This window comes from Polistes fuscatus, unplaced genomic scaffold, assembly GCF_010416935.1.
Source record: "Polistes fuscatus isolate 324 unplaced genomic scaffold, CU_Pfus_HIC Scaffold16, whole genome shotgun sequence".
NCBI classification, from domain to species: domain Eukaryota; kingdom Metazoa; phylum Arthropoda; class Insecta; order Hymenoptera; family Vespidae; genus Polistes; species Polistes fuscatus.
Window position 1 is genome coordinate 1,170,382 of NW_025113064.1, and position 15,666 is coordinate 1,186,047.

General features: G+C 37.0%; 1 long non-coding RNA gene across 1 annotated transcript; it reads left to right on the plus strand.

The window, feature by feature from the left end:
* The first annotated feature begins 1,552 nt into the window (after positions 1-1,552).
* On the plus strand, positions 1,553-1,836 carry LOC122514841. The gene is made up of 2 exons (XR_006303130.1): positions 1,553-1,649; positions 1,755-1,836. It is a non-coding gene; the product is annotated as an uncharacterized LOC122514841 (long non-coding RNA).
* Positions 1,837-15,666: the final 13,830 nt, after the last annotated feature.

The window sequence follows — 15,666 nt, forward strand, 5'->3', positions numbered from 1 at the left end:
TAATCATTGATACAAAATATAAAACTAAATAATATGAAGTGAAAGGAAATAAACTGGTAACAAACTCGTAGAAAAGCTTGGAGATGCGGTCGTGTAAATCGAACTACTCGAAAGGGACAATACGAAGCTGCATTTACGACGGTCACGCTGTCAGAATGTGCATTCATCGTGCGATTCGTAGGAGAAGACAAGACACGTAACACGGTATTGTGTATTTCCTAACAACGTCAGTATATGTTTCTATATATATATATATAAATATATATGTATATGCATTTATGTTACCTAGGTATGTCGATAAATGTGCATTGCAAGCGAGTAGAGGAACGATCTCGATATAGAGAGAACTTTCTGAAGCGTATGTAAAAATTTGTATGTGTGTGTGTGTGTGTGTATATTGTAGTGGTGTCACTGGTAGGTAACGTTATATCACATTTGTCCTCGCCTACCGAACTGAAACACGTATGTATTTTCTACTCGCATTTCAACGCTTCTCCCTTTTCCCTATACCCTCTCCTTCATCTCTCCTCCCCTCTCTCCTCTATCAAAAAAGAAATAGAGAAACATGGAAAAATGTGAGATTTAAATAAAAATAGATTATTGTCGAGTATGCAACTTGAACTGCATGTGGAGGAAAGCTGTGATCAAATATTTTTCTGTCATTTTTATATATTTTTATGCAGTGAATGTTTGATTATTTTCTTCTTTTTTCTTTTTTTTTTTCATGAAGGATTTTTATGTATGAGAAATCGTAAATTAGGTTTGTTTTAAATTTAGATATTTTGTTGTTAGAATTATTAAAAGGATTTTTGCAGCAATCGTTTAAATTGTTTGGGATCGTATAATAATACAAAATTGTGATTGTATTTTATTAGTATTTTATTTGATAATATTGAAATTATTTTTAAAGATGTCTCTTAAAAATTTCTAATGGATTCATATTAACATAACCATGCAGTTGCAGGTTAAGTACCATCAAATAATTGTGTAATAAATATTTTGTTAAATAAAACAAATGTTTATTTCGTATATTAAAATATCGTGAAAATTTGGCGTATTGCATAGCGAGTAATAAAGTTTCGTAGAGCAAGGAGAATGGACGATGTTATAAATTCTTGTTGCATGATGCTGCTGCATCAAAAATGATGCGCCGTCGGAGATAGAACTACTCGCGCCATCTCTCGGGATATTGTTAAAGCAGAGTTAAGTCGTTCAGTGATGCTCAACGCAAAGATGCATTTGTTTTTTCTAACAATGCGTAACAATTTACAAACAAAAAAGAAGTATAACTTAAAAAATATTCTAACAAATAAAAATTAACATTTAAATTATTCAAAAATACCCGAGAACATTTTTTCAAAGCAACGAACGATCGAATATGAAGAAACAAATCTTCGTTATTATTATTTGAAAGTATAAAACCGAGTGAGTTCGGCATCGTCGTTAAAAAAGGACGATTTTTGATGTTGAAAGGAAATCCCTAAGGTCCCTTAAGGGATGAGGTAGGGGGTAGTTGCAAGATGTCTTTCACTATCTTATCGGTATTAGCATAGAAGAACAGTTTGCAAAATCGTTACTTGCTGTGAAAGTGCACATTCGGGCCCACTAAAAGATATCTCTGTCGTCGGTTAGAACAATCTTTAAATAAGGTACCTACCAACGATATAAATTTCCTATTAAAAAAGCACCAATACGAACTAAACGAACGAACGAACGAAAGTTCAATGACATTTGAGAGGAACTTAACTTTTCAGACAATCCAAACGAACTCGATAAAAATGAACAAACACCTCAACCTCTTTCTCTAACTCGACAAAACCCTTCGATATTCTACTCTGAAAGAAGAAAAAAAAAAGAAAGAAAGAAACAACAAAAATCAGAAACCACTATGAAGAACTCGAATAAAATCAAATAAATTCGTTTAACGTAAAGACCTTAAAAAAAAGAGGGTCCATAAAAATCTGCAAAACAAAACGGTATCATAAAATCAAGAAATTGAATAATTTTCTCTTCCCCAAGAAAAAAAAAAAGAAGAAAACAAAAATCATAAAACAGATCAAGCAAAAACGTACGAAAACGAACGAACGAACGAATGAGAAAATGAACGAACGTACGAACGAACGAACGAACGAACGAAGCCAGGCGATTAAAGGACGAGGAAATTCGCGTGTATTAGAGAGACGGTGGTCGCGTATACAAGGGAAAAGCACGTATCTTTAGCGGAGTATATGCGGATTCCAGCGCGGTATAATCTCTCATCGAGTGGGTGGATAGAGAGGAGACGGCAGTGGCGGCAGCGGCAAAGAAGAAGAGGGGAGGGGGAGAGAGAGAAGAAGTAAAACGGGGGTTGAGGTGAGGTGGGAGAATGTGAGGGCTAGGAGGAGGAAAGGGGTCGACGTGGGGGCAACGGGGGGTGAGGGAGGGTGGTAGAGATGGGTCGTAGGGGGATGGAGTAGACGCAAGAGGTAAGTGTGGAGAGGATAGGGGATAGTGGGGAAGGAGGAAGTGGATGATGAGGGGGCTAGGAGGAGGGGGGGAGGGTAAAGAGGATTGCCGATCCATCCATGAGGGATGCCGTAGTCTCTGAATGCGAGATAAAACCTCGCTGATGCCCGGCAGAGCGATCCGAGAGTAGTGCGAGTAAGAGGGCGGTCCAAAGATGAGAAAGAGAGAGAAAGAGAGAGAGAGAGAGAGAGAGAGAGAGGACGAGTGGTTTGCGCACGTGCTCGTATGTGTGGGAGAAAGAGATGGAAGGTTAGCCTGAGTGAGAAAGAGAAAGAGAGTTTGGAGATAGAGAAAGAGAGAGATGGAAGCATTGAATGCGACGGAAAGTAAAACTCGAGGTAGCGGATTCGAAGAGAAGCTGAAGACTCTCCCAAATCCATATAAATTGTCGTATTGTTGGAAACCCGTGCCGCATACCAATGACGTTCGAGTGATCCTCAAAAAATGCTTCGAGTTCATCATACTCGTTAATATTTTCGGATATCGTTAGGTTTTTCTTTTTCACGAAAAATGTTGGTGGTTTCTATGTAATCTATCGATATTTTTTTTCTGGGTAAAAATGGTTTTTGCTGTCTCGTTGGAATTGGATGACTCTTGGGTTCGTCATATTACATGGAAATCATTTATTTTTTGGTTATTTATCGTTTGAATTATATTATTTATCGATCGTTGTTCATATTCGCTAATCGTGATTATTAATGCGTACGTCATAAAGGGTTAAATCAATTGTGTAAAAACTTAAAAGATGTTCCCGGGGCTTCTGTAAGCTCTCGATCTTCCAAACACTTATAAAAGAACACTCTTCTTCTCTTCCTCCCTCTCCTTTACCTCCTTGTCCTCCTTCAAAAAAGAATAATAAAAAGAAGAAGAAGAAGAAGAAGAGATCCAGGAGCCGATTATCTTTTCGTTCTTTCTCGTCGGCTCGCCGAGAGTCGCTGACACGCAGTAAAGAAAGAGAAAACCACCGTGAGAGAAAGGGAGACGGAGACGGGGACAGGACTTAAAGCCAAACCTTGAAAATAAACCTAACGCAATGCGGGAGCGCGCGAAATTAAAAAGAAATGCATAAATACAAATCAGAAAGAAAAAAAAAACAAACGAACGAACGAACAAACAAACAAAACGAAAGAAGCCACTTTAATCTTCCCGGTCTATAAAGAGGCCCCCAAACCCCACCCCCCAACCCTCCCTTGCTATTCCCTCTCAGTACTTTTCGGGGATGAGATGGGTGACGAGGTGAAGGAGGAGGAGGAGGAGGAGGAGGAGGGGTGGCCGGAGTTACGGTAGGGTTTGGGTAGAGAAAAAAGGTGAAAACCTCAAATAGGGTTGGTATGTTGGTTGGTTGGTTGAGCCACGCGAGAAAGGATTTCGCGGTGTTCGGCAGCAGCCGGTAAGTTTCGAGAGCCATTGGCAGAACGGGAAATCGGCTTACCAAGTAAAAATATATATTATATACTTATATTTATGAGGGTCGCGACATCGGGCCCTAATCTTTCGAAGATAATAATTTATTGGCCGCGATCCTCATGCCCGCAAAACTCCGTACCACTCTTGTATTTTGACTGAAATCCCTTTTGCCCTTTCGATATTTTATTCCTTCTTTCGTTGATATTTTTTTTCTTCTCAACAAATTTTTATTCCCCTTTTTCTACCTCGTCGGGAGATAGCGTCGGACTATCGAAAGAATCTTCAGAGTCGGATATATTTTGTATTTTCTCGAGGCCATGTTTGAAACGTTCAAATTCTAGTATCTTCAATCGCATTTTACATCGAATCTAAGAACCCTAAACGACAATAGATTGCAGTTCGATGATGGTGCAAACGTAAAAGGTTAGGAAAAGAATCCTAACCTAAAATATGAAGAATAATTGAAATATGTTTCGATAGGGAAATAGAAATTTTGCAAAATTTTCAACGGCTGAACTGGAAGCCGCTCCCTCGATGATGCGTACGTGAAGTTTGGTCCGTGTGCACGTGTGTATTTGTATATATGTATTTGTTGAATACGTGTATGTTGGAACAGAGCAGCTATTCTGCGTCGTACTGGATCGAGACGCGAGCGGAATAATAATGCAATCCGAACTTCTCGGTGATACATCGACTGACGTTTCGTTATTTACGACTTTTCCCTTAATCCAAGCTAGAAACGACGAATCGCATTAGCCCACACGTCCCACGAACAAAAGTCTGTCGCGATTTCCTCATACAAGAGATCGCAATATACTCCCTAATACTTTTAAACTAACTTCTCTTCACAATTTCAATCGAAGAATTCACTCAACGAAAAGTCACACGAATGATTACGTCGAAATATCTAATTTGTTTTCTAAATAGATTTAATCACGATAAAAAGAAACTCGAGATAGAGTTGGCTAACAGTAATTACGGATTAAAATGCAGATAATTCATTTAATTCGAGCGTTGAATAAATTTTTGTTAAGAATATTAGAATACTCGCGAACGTAAAATGATCGGGCTCGATTTGTTTTGATTTTCTTTTTATGTCTTGAACATTTTCGTTCATATAACAAACTGTTATTACAATCGTGGTGTATTTTGCAAATCTTTTGCTATTTATCACTACGAACGTACTACTCCTTATTGCATTTCCCCAATCTTAACCACCCCCATGTAATCTTTCCCCTTTTCATTCATCAAGTATTCTCGCACTTTCGTTACTTTTCAATTTTACTTGAAGTTACTCGTTACTTCTAAATTTCAAACAAAAAAGAAACAATTAAATTCACTTTAAAACGTTGAAAATACGTTTCAAAAAATATATTTTGTTTAAATGACGATGGACTTTGACTGGGAAGCAAACGTAAGAGAAAAGATGGATCCCATGGTGAACGTTTCTAGGAAAAATACAAGTAACGTCTCGAGTATTCCAGTATACAAAGTATACCGAAGAGAGCTGTAAGCAAATATTTCGCAGCGATTTTCCCCTTTACCCTTACTACCACCTACTATTTTATAACTCACCATTTTTCCGAGTATCCAATAAACGAAGAAAACAAAAGAAAAGAAAAGAAAAGAAAAGAAAAGAAAAGAAATGTAAAGAATCATCAGTTTAGAAATCGGAAGTTGGGTTACAGTTCTCATCAAATTTTTTGTTGGTATCCTTTTATTTTTTTTCGTTTAGGTAGTAAAAGGGAATACCAGGCCAACACCTACGGTTCCGTTCTTTATCACGAGTTCTCGCGGTACCTGCGGAAGAATCGCGTGTCGTGGAAGATAGCGTGGCCGTTTGTAAAATGTAAAAATTCGTAATGCATCGCCAGAAAAGTGGAATAAGCCAAGACATACGGGATGATGTCGCTGTTGGGGGGTTTACAGTGGTGTTAGTGATGATTGTAGATGTGTTAGTCATGGTAATAGTAATAGTAAGAGTAATAATAATAGTGGTAGTAGTAGTAGTACTGAAACTGGTGATGATGGTAGTGGTAGTAGGGATGGTGATGGTGGTGGTGGTTGTGGTGGTAGTGGTGGTGGTGGTGGTGGTGAAGGGCCGCTGGATAAAGAGGGTGGTGGAGAGTGTACGAGTGTACGTAGCACCGTGTACGGTTATGTGTCTCATTTATCAGCACAAATATTATTATGGCTCTACGCGGCCGAGTCGAGAAATTTTACATACGTACGAACATTTGTACCTTTGCAATATAATATAAGGACGTAATAACGCGAGCGTACACGAACGTGCCGACACCACCGGGCTACGTCCGCCATTGGCGTACTTATTCTTATTCGCTCTACATACTTTTCTTTAGTTTTATCTACCCATCCATCTATTTATTTCATATCAAATCATTTATTTATTTATTCATTTATAATAACAATCTTCAATCAAATTTTTTCATGTTAACAAGTATTGGCTAGTTGGAGTCGCAATTGGAATCAATCAAGTTATACGTTTGTCCCCTACATTTTATAATTTTAATATTTAATTTAACGTTTAAATGACTAACCAATTCTACATGAAGCTAAAAAAGTTTCTTATTGTCAGATACACCCTAAATTTTGATAGTATTAATTGCCTGTTTAATATCAGTCACCCAACCACAACTTAGAACATCGACAAAACTTAATTGCACCAATCAAAATAAACTTAAAGATCATGAAAAGAAAAAACAAAAATATAAAACCTAATAAAAATGATGACAATAACTGGTTAACAAGCAACCTAAACCTATTCCTTTCCATTTTTAGTTTCGAACAGATCGTAGGTACGTTTGCTATAACGTAGTACAAGTACGTAGAGAAAAAAGATCCGTGAAAAGTCATCCGTAGGAGCAACCCTTGGGTAGGAGCAAACGGGGATCGTTCTAGGATGGTCGTCAAACCTTAATACATTTACAACTCACGCGAACACTGAACTGTTGGTGGTGGATGGTTGATAGTGGTGATAGTAATAGTAGTAGTAGTGGTTGGTGGTAGTTGGTGGTGGTGGTGGTGGTGGTAGTTGTGCTCCTGCCGTGAGCGGCAGTTCTGGGTATCTGACGGTGGATCTCTCTATAGAGTGTATCACGTTTGCGCATGTGAATATCACACGTATAAGTGGAAGAAAGATGGCTCGGGTCGTCCGTCCCCAGCGGCTAACCCCCTGATATATCGTTTACGTGTCTCGCCGTGCATACGTCGTTTGGGACACATGCCTCCACCTCTTTTTCCTTCTTCTTTTCCATCTTCTCATCCTAACCCTCCCACCTCATCCTTCTCCTCCTCCTATTCCTTCTATTCCTCCTCTTGCTTTTTCTTCTTGCTGTTGTTGCTCAACGTTCTTGTTTTTCTTCTTCTTCTTCTTCTTCTTTCCTCGCCTTATTTCTCTCTGTGTTTTTCGGCTATCCACCTTCTCTCTTTTTCTTTCGCAAAAAAAATACCAAACAACGTTCTTTTCCTTCGAAGGAAGACCTCGCGAATCCTCGCTTTACGAATTCACAGGACGGTAGGAAACGTTAGTTCGAGAAACATAGCTTAGATACTCGAGATCGAGTCACCCATGCTCCACCCCCTGTTCAGCCCCGAAACCAAGAAGTCAGACTGACGAGGAGAGACAGTAGTTGTGAAAGAGAGAGAGAGGGTTTCTCCTACTGGGGTGATTACGTATGTAGCAAGATTCCCTACGATTCTTCTTCTTGGCTTTACCTTCGACGTGAGCCGTAGATATACTTGGATCAAAAGCTTCCACGTCGATCGTCATCTTTTTCTTCTTCTTCTTCTTCTTCTTTTTCTTATGTTAGTTTTTTGTTTCCAAAAAAAGAACAACTTATAAAAGTATCATATCTTTATCTCAGTAACAACTAACTCGAATAATACTGAATTCTAACGAAAAAGAAAAATTTGTTTAAATAATAGACACTATAAATCTCTCGTTAAAAAATCAATGAAATCAAATGAAACATCAGCATACTCGTACTAATTTGTTTTATTTCAAATAACTAGGAAAATCATAATCTCCGACTGTAAATATGGAATATTAGGTAATTTAATCCGAAATAAATCAGCGACAAATTCTTAGAAAAAGAGGGAGGGAGGGAGGGGATGCAAGTTTTTATGTCGAGGAATACTCGCAACGGATATAAGTTTACACGTTAGGCGTCGTGTATAAAAGCGACGATATCGCTAAGAATGAAAAGGGAAGGATGAAGAAGGATGAGAAAAGGATGATGATAGAAGGGGAGAGAAAAGGATAGAAGATTAAAGGAATAGGAGGAGGAGGAGAAGGAGGTTGGTAGAGGATCCGCGATATCAGACGCATTATCGCGTACGACATTACCCCGGCTTTGACTAATGTCCTCGAACGAATGCCTACGCTTCGCCGATTTATAATGCCGGTCAACGAGATGTGGACAAACACCGGGCACCAATATATTTCAGATTATGGCTAAGCTCCGGCGAGTCTTCGAAGCAAGCGGTACTCTTCCTCCAGCTTTTTTTTTCCCTTCCCCACCTTCTCCTCCTTCTTCACCTTCACCAATTCCTCCTACTCTTCGAACACCGCCACCTCCTCTTCCTCTCCTTCCTTCCTTCTTTACCAGTTTTCACAGTGTGTACGTTCTGTCAGGTATATCACGAGGAAAGAAAGAGAAAGAAGAGATAGGAGGTGAAACCAGACCAACATCAGAAGTGCATCTGCGGTCCTCCCTCTACCAAGATCCTTGATGATAATACCGATCGATGGTCTTGACCACATATGCCGAGAATCCACCGATGTCTCTTCTCACACCCAACCGTTTGCCTAACTCCCTTCCTCCCTTCCTTGCTTGCTTGCTTGCTTGCTTGGTTGCTTGCCTGGCTGCCTTTCGACCTTTCGCGATCCCCGTTCGATTCTCCTCATCAATTACGTTCTGATCTCGAGCGTTAGTATTAATCTTCACGCGGATACCATGACTCGCGAGATAAACGAGATACCTGGTCTCGATTCTACTATTAATGTAAAGATCTACCCAAACTTTCTATGAACTGTATTACTCTTTTATTCGGTTTAATAATTGTTTATTGGGTTGCACGGAAAGTTCGATTATTAAATCCGTGCAGATTTAATGCATAAATTAAAAGTGAGGAATTTTTAGCAGTTGCAAAGCATATTAATAAACTGCCCATAAGTAAAATATTAAATAACTTTAACTTGAATAAAAAATGTCGAAAACAATAACTATTTAATAATATGAAATATATTTAGAAAAGAATATACAAAAATAAGATCTGAAATTATTCGAAATTAGTATTATCCTTTGTCGCAATATCTCACACATTGATTTTATTTTTTATTTATATATATAATAGTATCTTAGCACAGTGCACAACGTAGTGGGTTGTTGCACTTCTCCGTGGTACAGTAATGCACTTATATAAATCAGGTTCAGGCGCGGACCACCATAAAGCATTGCTATGTTTCGATGTCCGTAAAGCATTCCTGGGCGGGTTTGCGTCGTTTGATTCACGTGCAGTTGTGTGCGTCCTGTGGGGCAGGTCCTCGAAGGTCCCAGAAGGTCTTCCTTGCGTCTTTGGAGCCGATATGGATGCGCACAGAATGAGAGATAGTATATATATGTATGTGTGTGTTAGTATGCCGCGTATGAGAGAGAACCCGTAGGCATATTCGCGATTCGAACTTACAACAACAACAACAACCAACCAACCAACCAACCACTAACTTGAATGTCGTCAAAGGAAGGCGTGAGAGAACTTGTCCCAGGTGATAATAGTTTATTTGTCGCGCTTTCGTCGTCGTCGAAAGAATTCAAGGACCGAGATATGTTCCGGTTTCTTCTTCTTCTTCTCTTGTGTGCCCAGTTACACCCGCCGAGGATTGTTTATTATGCGAATTGAACGACCCGAGTGGCGATAAAGATCCCCGTCCGTTTCTTCGCGACACTCTTTCTCTCTCTCTCTCTTATACATTCACACTTTTTACTTTATTTTATATCCTTTTATTACATATGAATCGTTCGCAGGATTAAACGTTTTGTATTTGCTTCAAATGAATTTTCTACTAAAGATGTTATTCAATTTAATTCAATGATATAAATTATAATTAACACGATATTACAATTAATTTCTATTATTACAGTTAACGAATAAAACATTATTTACATTTTTTAAATGATATTAACGTTAATTATATTATTAGAAATATTCTTCCAAAGTATTGTGCGAAAGAAATGAAATAAGTAACCCCCGAAGAAAATTATATTGATTCTAAATAAATTTATATAATTCATAATAATATTTTAAAACCGTTTGATATTAGTTGTATCGAAAAAATGAAAATCTCTAGATCGCAGATATTCCCACGCTAAGAAACCCTAGATCAATATTAACCATACACTCACAAACACACACACACACACATATCCAAGTAATACATACGTAACTTTGTTGAGTTAGCACGTGCTAAATAATACACGTTTGCGATTGGGATCTTGATAAAGAACGATGCCGTAGTTAAAAGTGAGAGATAGAAGAAAGAAAAAGAAAGAGAGAAGGTAGAGGATAAGTTGAAGGGGGTTTTCGATTGGTAAGAAAGAGGTAGGAAGTGGAAAGGAGGAGGGGTTGTAGATGCGTGCGTGGGGTAAGCTAATGAAAAATTTCAACTCGCACTCTCGGAGACGCTTTCATTTAAGTTCCTTCATTATCGAGGATGTTACCTGTCGGTACGATCGAATATCAGAATAAGATACAACACCGTGCTAAGGTCTGACCTCAGTTTCTTTTCCTTTCGCACGACTAAGGTATATACATGTGTGCGAGTATATTATAAAAAAAGGTATGCGCAAACGTACATACAAACGATGCTTAATTCGAGAAAGTCCACCTTGATGACAAACGCATCGACCAATGGGACAATTTTTCAGTACCGTTTTTGTACGACCCTTCCCCCTCTTTTCTTAAACCCTATAGAAAATTATTACCACCTGAAAGGATCGTTCGTTTATTATACGTACGATCTCTCTACCTGCAAGTCGACTTTAATATAGAAAAACTAAGATAATTTAAGTCATATGATCTTTCACATTTGTTGCGTTATTTTATTTTGATTATATTTTTTCTAATAAAATTCGTTGTTATATTCGAATAAATCATTTTAATAGAATCGATATATTTTAATATCACGGTTTCTAATTCGTAGGAAAGTTATTTATTTGTTATCTTTTATTTATTATCCTATCAACGTGATGTAAAATGAAAAATTTATTATCAATAACGAACGAGTAAAGTTAGGCTCCATAGGTGATAATAAATTATATTGTAAATTGAAAAAATAATTTTACTTTAAAATAATAATATATATATATGATAGAAACTTAACTATGTTAATCTTAAAATGCATTTCATTCTTTTAAAGTTTTATCCAGTCGAATCAAAGCATCCGGGAAATGCTATTAGCTTGTTCGCTTATCAGTCAATATGTCGTCGCGAGCCAGAGAACGATTAACGTGCTTTAAAACGAACACAGATAACCTTACAGAGTAAAAGAAATAAAAACAAGATGATAGATTGGTTAACAACAATTATAACTTTTGAAAACGCGTTAAGTAAAACAAAACAATATCGTATTATTCGTCAACTTTTTCAAAGCAAGGTGTGTGTGTGTGTGTATTTAATTTAAATAATTCCTAAATAATGTTTTTCAACTTAGAACAATCACTATAATAATTTAGGAAGAATAATATAAATGAGTTTACTTTTTTTAAAATCACAAACGAAATCCTTGGTGATTCTGCGAAAATGGGGGGACAATGAACCTTGAAAAAATTGATAAAAATAAAAGGTTTTCGGTTAGTTTATCAATGTTTTAAGTAATAGCTACCAATCGAGATTTAAAAGACTTCTTATCGAATCCATTAAAGCCTACACCGTTGTTCTTATTTTGAATGATTATCTATACTCTGTTGTTAGGTATCCTCGATCATCCGTCATCCATTAAACACCTACGTTTAAAAACGATTCCTTGTTTTCGACCATGCGATCAATTAAATCACATATGAATAAATATATTTTATCTTTTACCATTAATCATATATTTCTAAATTTATCGATTGTATCTCAAGGGAATAGTATTAACCGATGTTCACGAGTTACAGTAAAACCTAAACGACTTTTTATACAAATTTACATAAACTTAAACATAACATTTATTAATCGTATCCTAAATAATTTTTAATTTTTAAGATTTCTAATCATACCATTAGTCCAACTTTACTAATCATAAATTGGGCCAATAGCATTCTTCGAAATGATGAAATATACGAATTTACATAAACTTAAACATAACATTTATTAATCGTATCCTAAATAATCTTGAATTTTTAAGATTTCTAATCATACCATTAGTCCAACTTTACTAATCATAAATTGGGCCAATAGCATTCTTCCTAAACGACTTTTTATACGAATTTACATAAACTTAAACATAACATTTATTAATCGTATCCTAAATAATCTTAAATTTTTAAGATTTCTAATCATACCATTAGTCCAACTTGACTAATCATAAATTGGGCCAATAGCATTCTTCGAAATGATGAAATATAAAAATAAAATTTATCTGTTTTACCGAGCTCTAGGCTGTTCTGTTCGTCTTACCGCGACCAAGAACAACCAACCAACGTACATACATCAGGTAAGAAATCACGGAGCAAGGTTCCTTGTATCGTATTTGTTCTTGGAGGTTATCGTACCTCATCTCGCGGTCTACGTGACGAGAGACGTAATAACGATCGTGCGTGAGTCCGGAGGCCTTCGTAACTGGTTTTCTCCGTCATTCTTCGTCATTTTTTTTCCTATCTTGTTCTTTTTTATTTTTTTATTTTCTCTCTTTTCTGTATGTTTTTTTTTCCTTCTTTCCGTTTTCATGTTTCTGTAAATGTAAGCACGAAACACACTCTCCCTCTCTTTCTTTATTTCCCTTTAGCTCTCCGCTTTGTGTTCCGACGAGGATCGCAAATTCCAAGAAACGGTGGCACTTCGAAGGATAGACGAGATCATTTTGAAGATCATTCGAGAAGATATAAACTTTTCAGAGACTACGCGCCATCGAGATAAAGAATGAAATTAATGTACCCAACTTTCCTTTGATATTTTTCGTCTTGGTAATTGTCGGCTAATTTTTTTCTTTCTTTTTTTTTTATTCTTCTTTCTTCTTCCTTGTTCCCTTTTACTTCGTCACGCGTTTCGTACATTACGAATCCAAACTATACCTGATATATCAAAATTATTATATATTTATCAATTAACCGATAATATTTGAATAAAAATATACATAAGAATGGTTTAAAAATACAAAAATCAATACGATATTTATACGATTAATGAAAAATTGATGAAAATTCTATTATAATGTGATTTTCCTGTTCCCACGATACCATGAGTTGTAACGAAACCTATGGCGTACGTTTGAATAACGAATGAATAAGTAGAAGTAGAAGTAGAAGAAGAAGAAGAAGGAGGAGGAGAAGAAGAGGAAGAAAAAAAATGGCGATCAGGGGGACATAAATCAGTCGGCGACGTCGTATTAATTGATATTTATTATCGGGCCGCGGTCTAATTGCAATTAATAGAAGACTTTGTCGGCGCCGGTGCAGTCCGCCATTGCGGTTACGCAAAAGTACCAATAAAGAGGTCTGCGGTATCCTGTCGAGGCTCGTGGCATGGACAAGGATTTCTTTCTTTCTCTCATTATTCAAGTTTCGTCACGGCAATACTTAGCTTGCGGCCTACGTTTAATTCCACTTATCAGTTAAAACAGTGCGCGTTATTTTTATCAACGATTATTATTATAAATCTGATTAATAATTTCTATAATTTTTATTTGATTTTATTTTAGGGGGGGAGAAAAATTATTTCTCGTAATTTTATCGATCTCATTACGATCATTCGATCGTAAAGAATTATTTCATTCTATAAGTGTGAATTCAAATTATGGGATCAGGTTTTAACTGAAGTTTATTGAGATTGCTTGATTTATCGTATCGAATTGTTAATCAACGAGTTTATATTATACGCAATTAAGAATCAATCGAAGAAATCGAATAATTCAACACTACGAAGTGAAAATATATTCGCAAAAGAATATTAATGAAAAAGTAATTGGAATGCAACGTAGACCCTAAATCTACTCTCGGTTGTGCGAATTTTACTAGGGAAAAACGAATATAGGGAAATAAATAATAAATAATAAATTGGAGCAAAAATAAGAGTAAGGAAAGAAAAATCCGTCGAATCGTCGAATGGCATAGAACGATCACCTACACGAATTTCCCTCCTTCCATTCCTAAAAAAACCTCCTCCTCCCCCTCCTCTCATTCGAGGAGAAGCTCGTAAATCCGTCGATTGTGTTTTTCGCGAAAGGATCGATAGTCGTCCCGCGTTTTGTTTCTTTCTCTCCCCCCTGCCATCCCTTTGAACTTAAGCACCCCCCACTTCCTCTTACTCTGACACTCTTATACTCTCGGTCTCTTATTATTCTCTCCTTTTCTTGTTTGGAAGGGCTCGAGAGAGAGGAGAGAGACTTCATCGAAGGGCCCTCTCTTCTCCGACACCTCTCTTTCTTTCCCCCTCCCCAACCCCCCTTCCTTCTTTTCTTTTCTTTTCTTTTTTTTTCTCTTCCTTCTTCTTTTTCTTTCCTCTTCGTCCCTTTTGCTTCCCTTCGTTCTTTTCACGCGGTGTCGTTTCTACCCACTCGCGATAAGTCGGCGCCGTGTTGCGACTCAATCGCGCGGTTCTTCCGCATAAATCTTACGGCCGGTATAAATCAACGTGCCTCCAGCAGCGTGATACCCTAAGAAAGAAGAAGAAGAAGAAGAAGAAGAAGAAAGAGTAAGAGAAGAGAGAAATAAAAGGGCAGAGTGAGAGAGTTCCGATACATACAAACGAAACCACCTAAGTATCTTCGATTCTCGACGAGACCTCGTACACAAGAGAAACAAAGAGAACCATGGGTTTGCACTTACATACACGATGGCCTCCCATTGGTTAAGTGTCAACTACTCTTTCGTTTTTCTTATTATTCTTATTCATTTATTTTTAAAACCCGATAAATTAAAGCATCGAATTATTCAAACGATTTCATCTGTTTTATTAATGATCTTTTATTTATGCATATATTTTGTAATATTTGATTTTCATATTATTAATTTTTTGTGTACTTGAGTAACCCAGATTATTAAATTATCCGAAAACTCTTTCTATAGATAAAAAAAAAATACGGCGAGTAGATACGAGATAATTTTAACGACTTCAAAACTTGTATTATTTTCGTATCGTTAGAATAAAAACGTTGTAATAAAATCAAATAATAATAATAACAATAGAAAAAGAAAGATTCGTTAGTTTCAATAAAAATAGACGAAATAATTCGCGAGACGGCGAAGAAAACAGGGTAGGTCGATCGAGTTGATGGACGAGTTTGGGGTAAGGGGGAGGGGTTGAAGGGAGGACACCCTCCCACCCTTCGAAAGAGTGAAAGAGAAATATGATAGAAGAGAAAGAGAGCAATGGGGTGAGGACGACCAATGCGGGAGGGTTAATACGGTGGAAGACAAAGGGCTCTTCGTAGCCTATTGATCTCTTTATTTCTTCGTTCGTTTGTTGCCAAAAAGGAAAAAAAAAAAAGAGAAAGAGAGAAAGAGAGAGGGAGAGAGTTAGGCTAGAGAAGAAGTT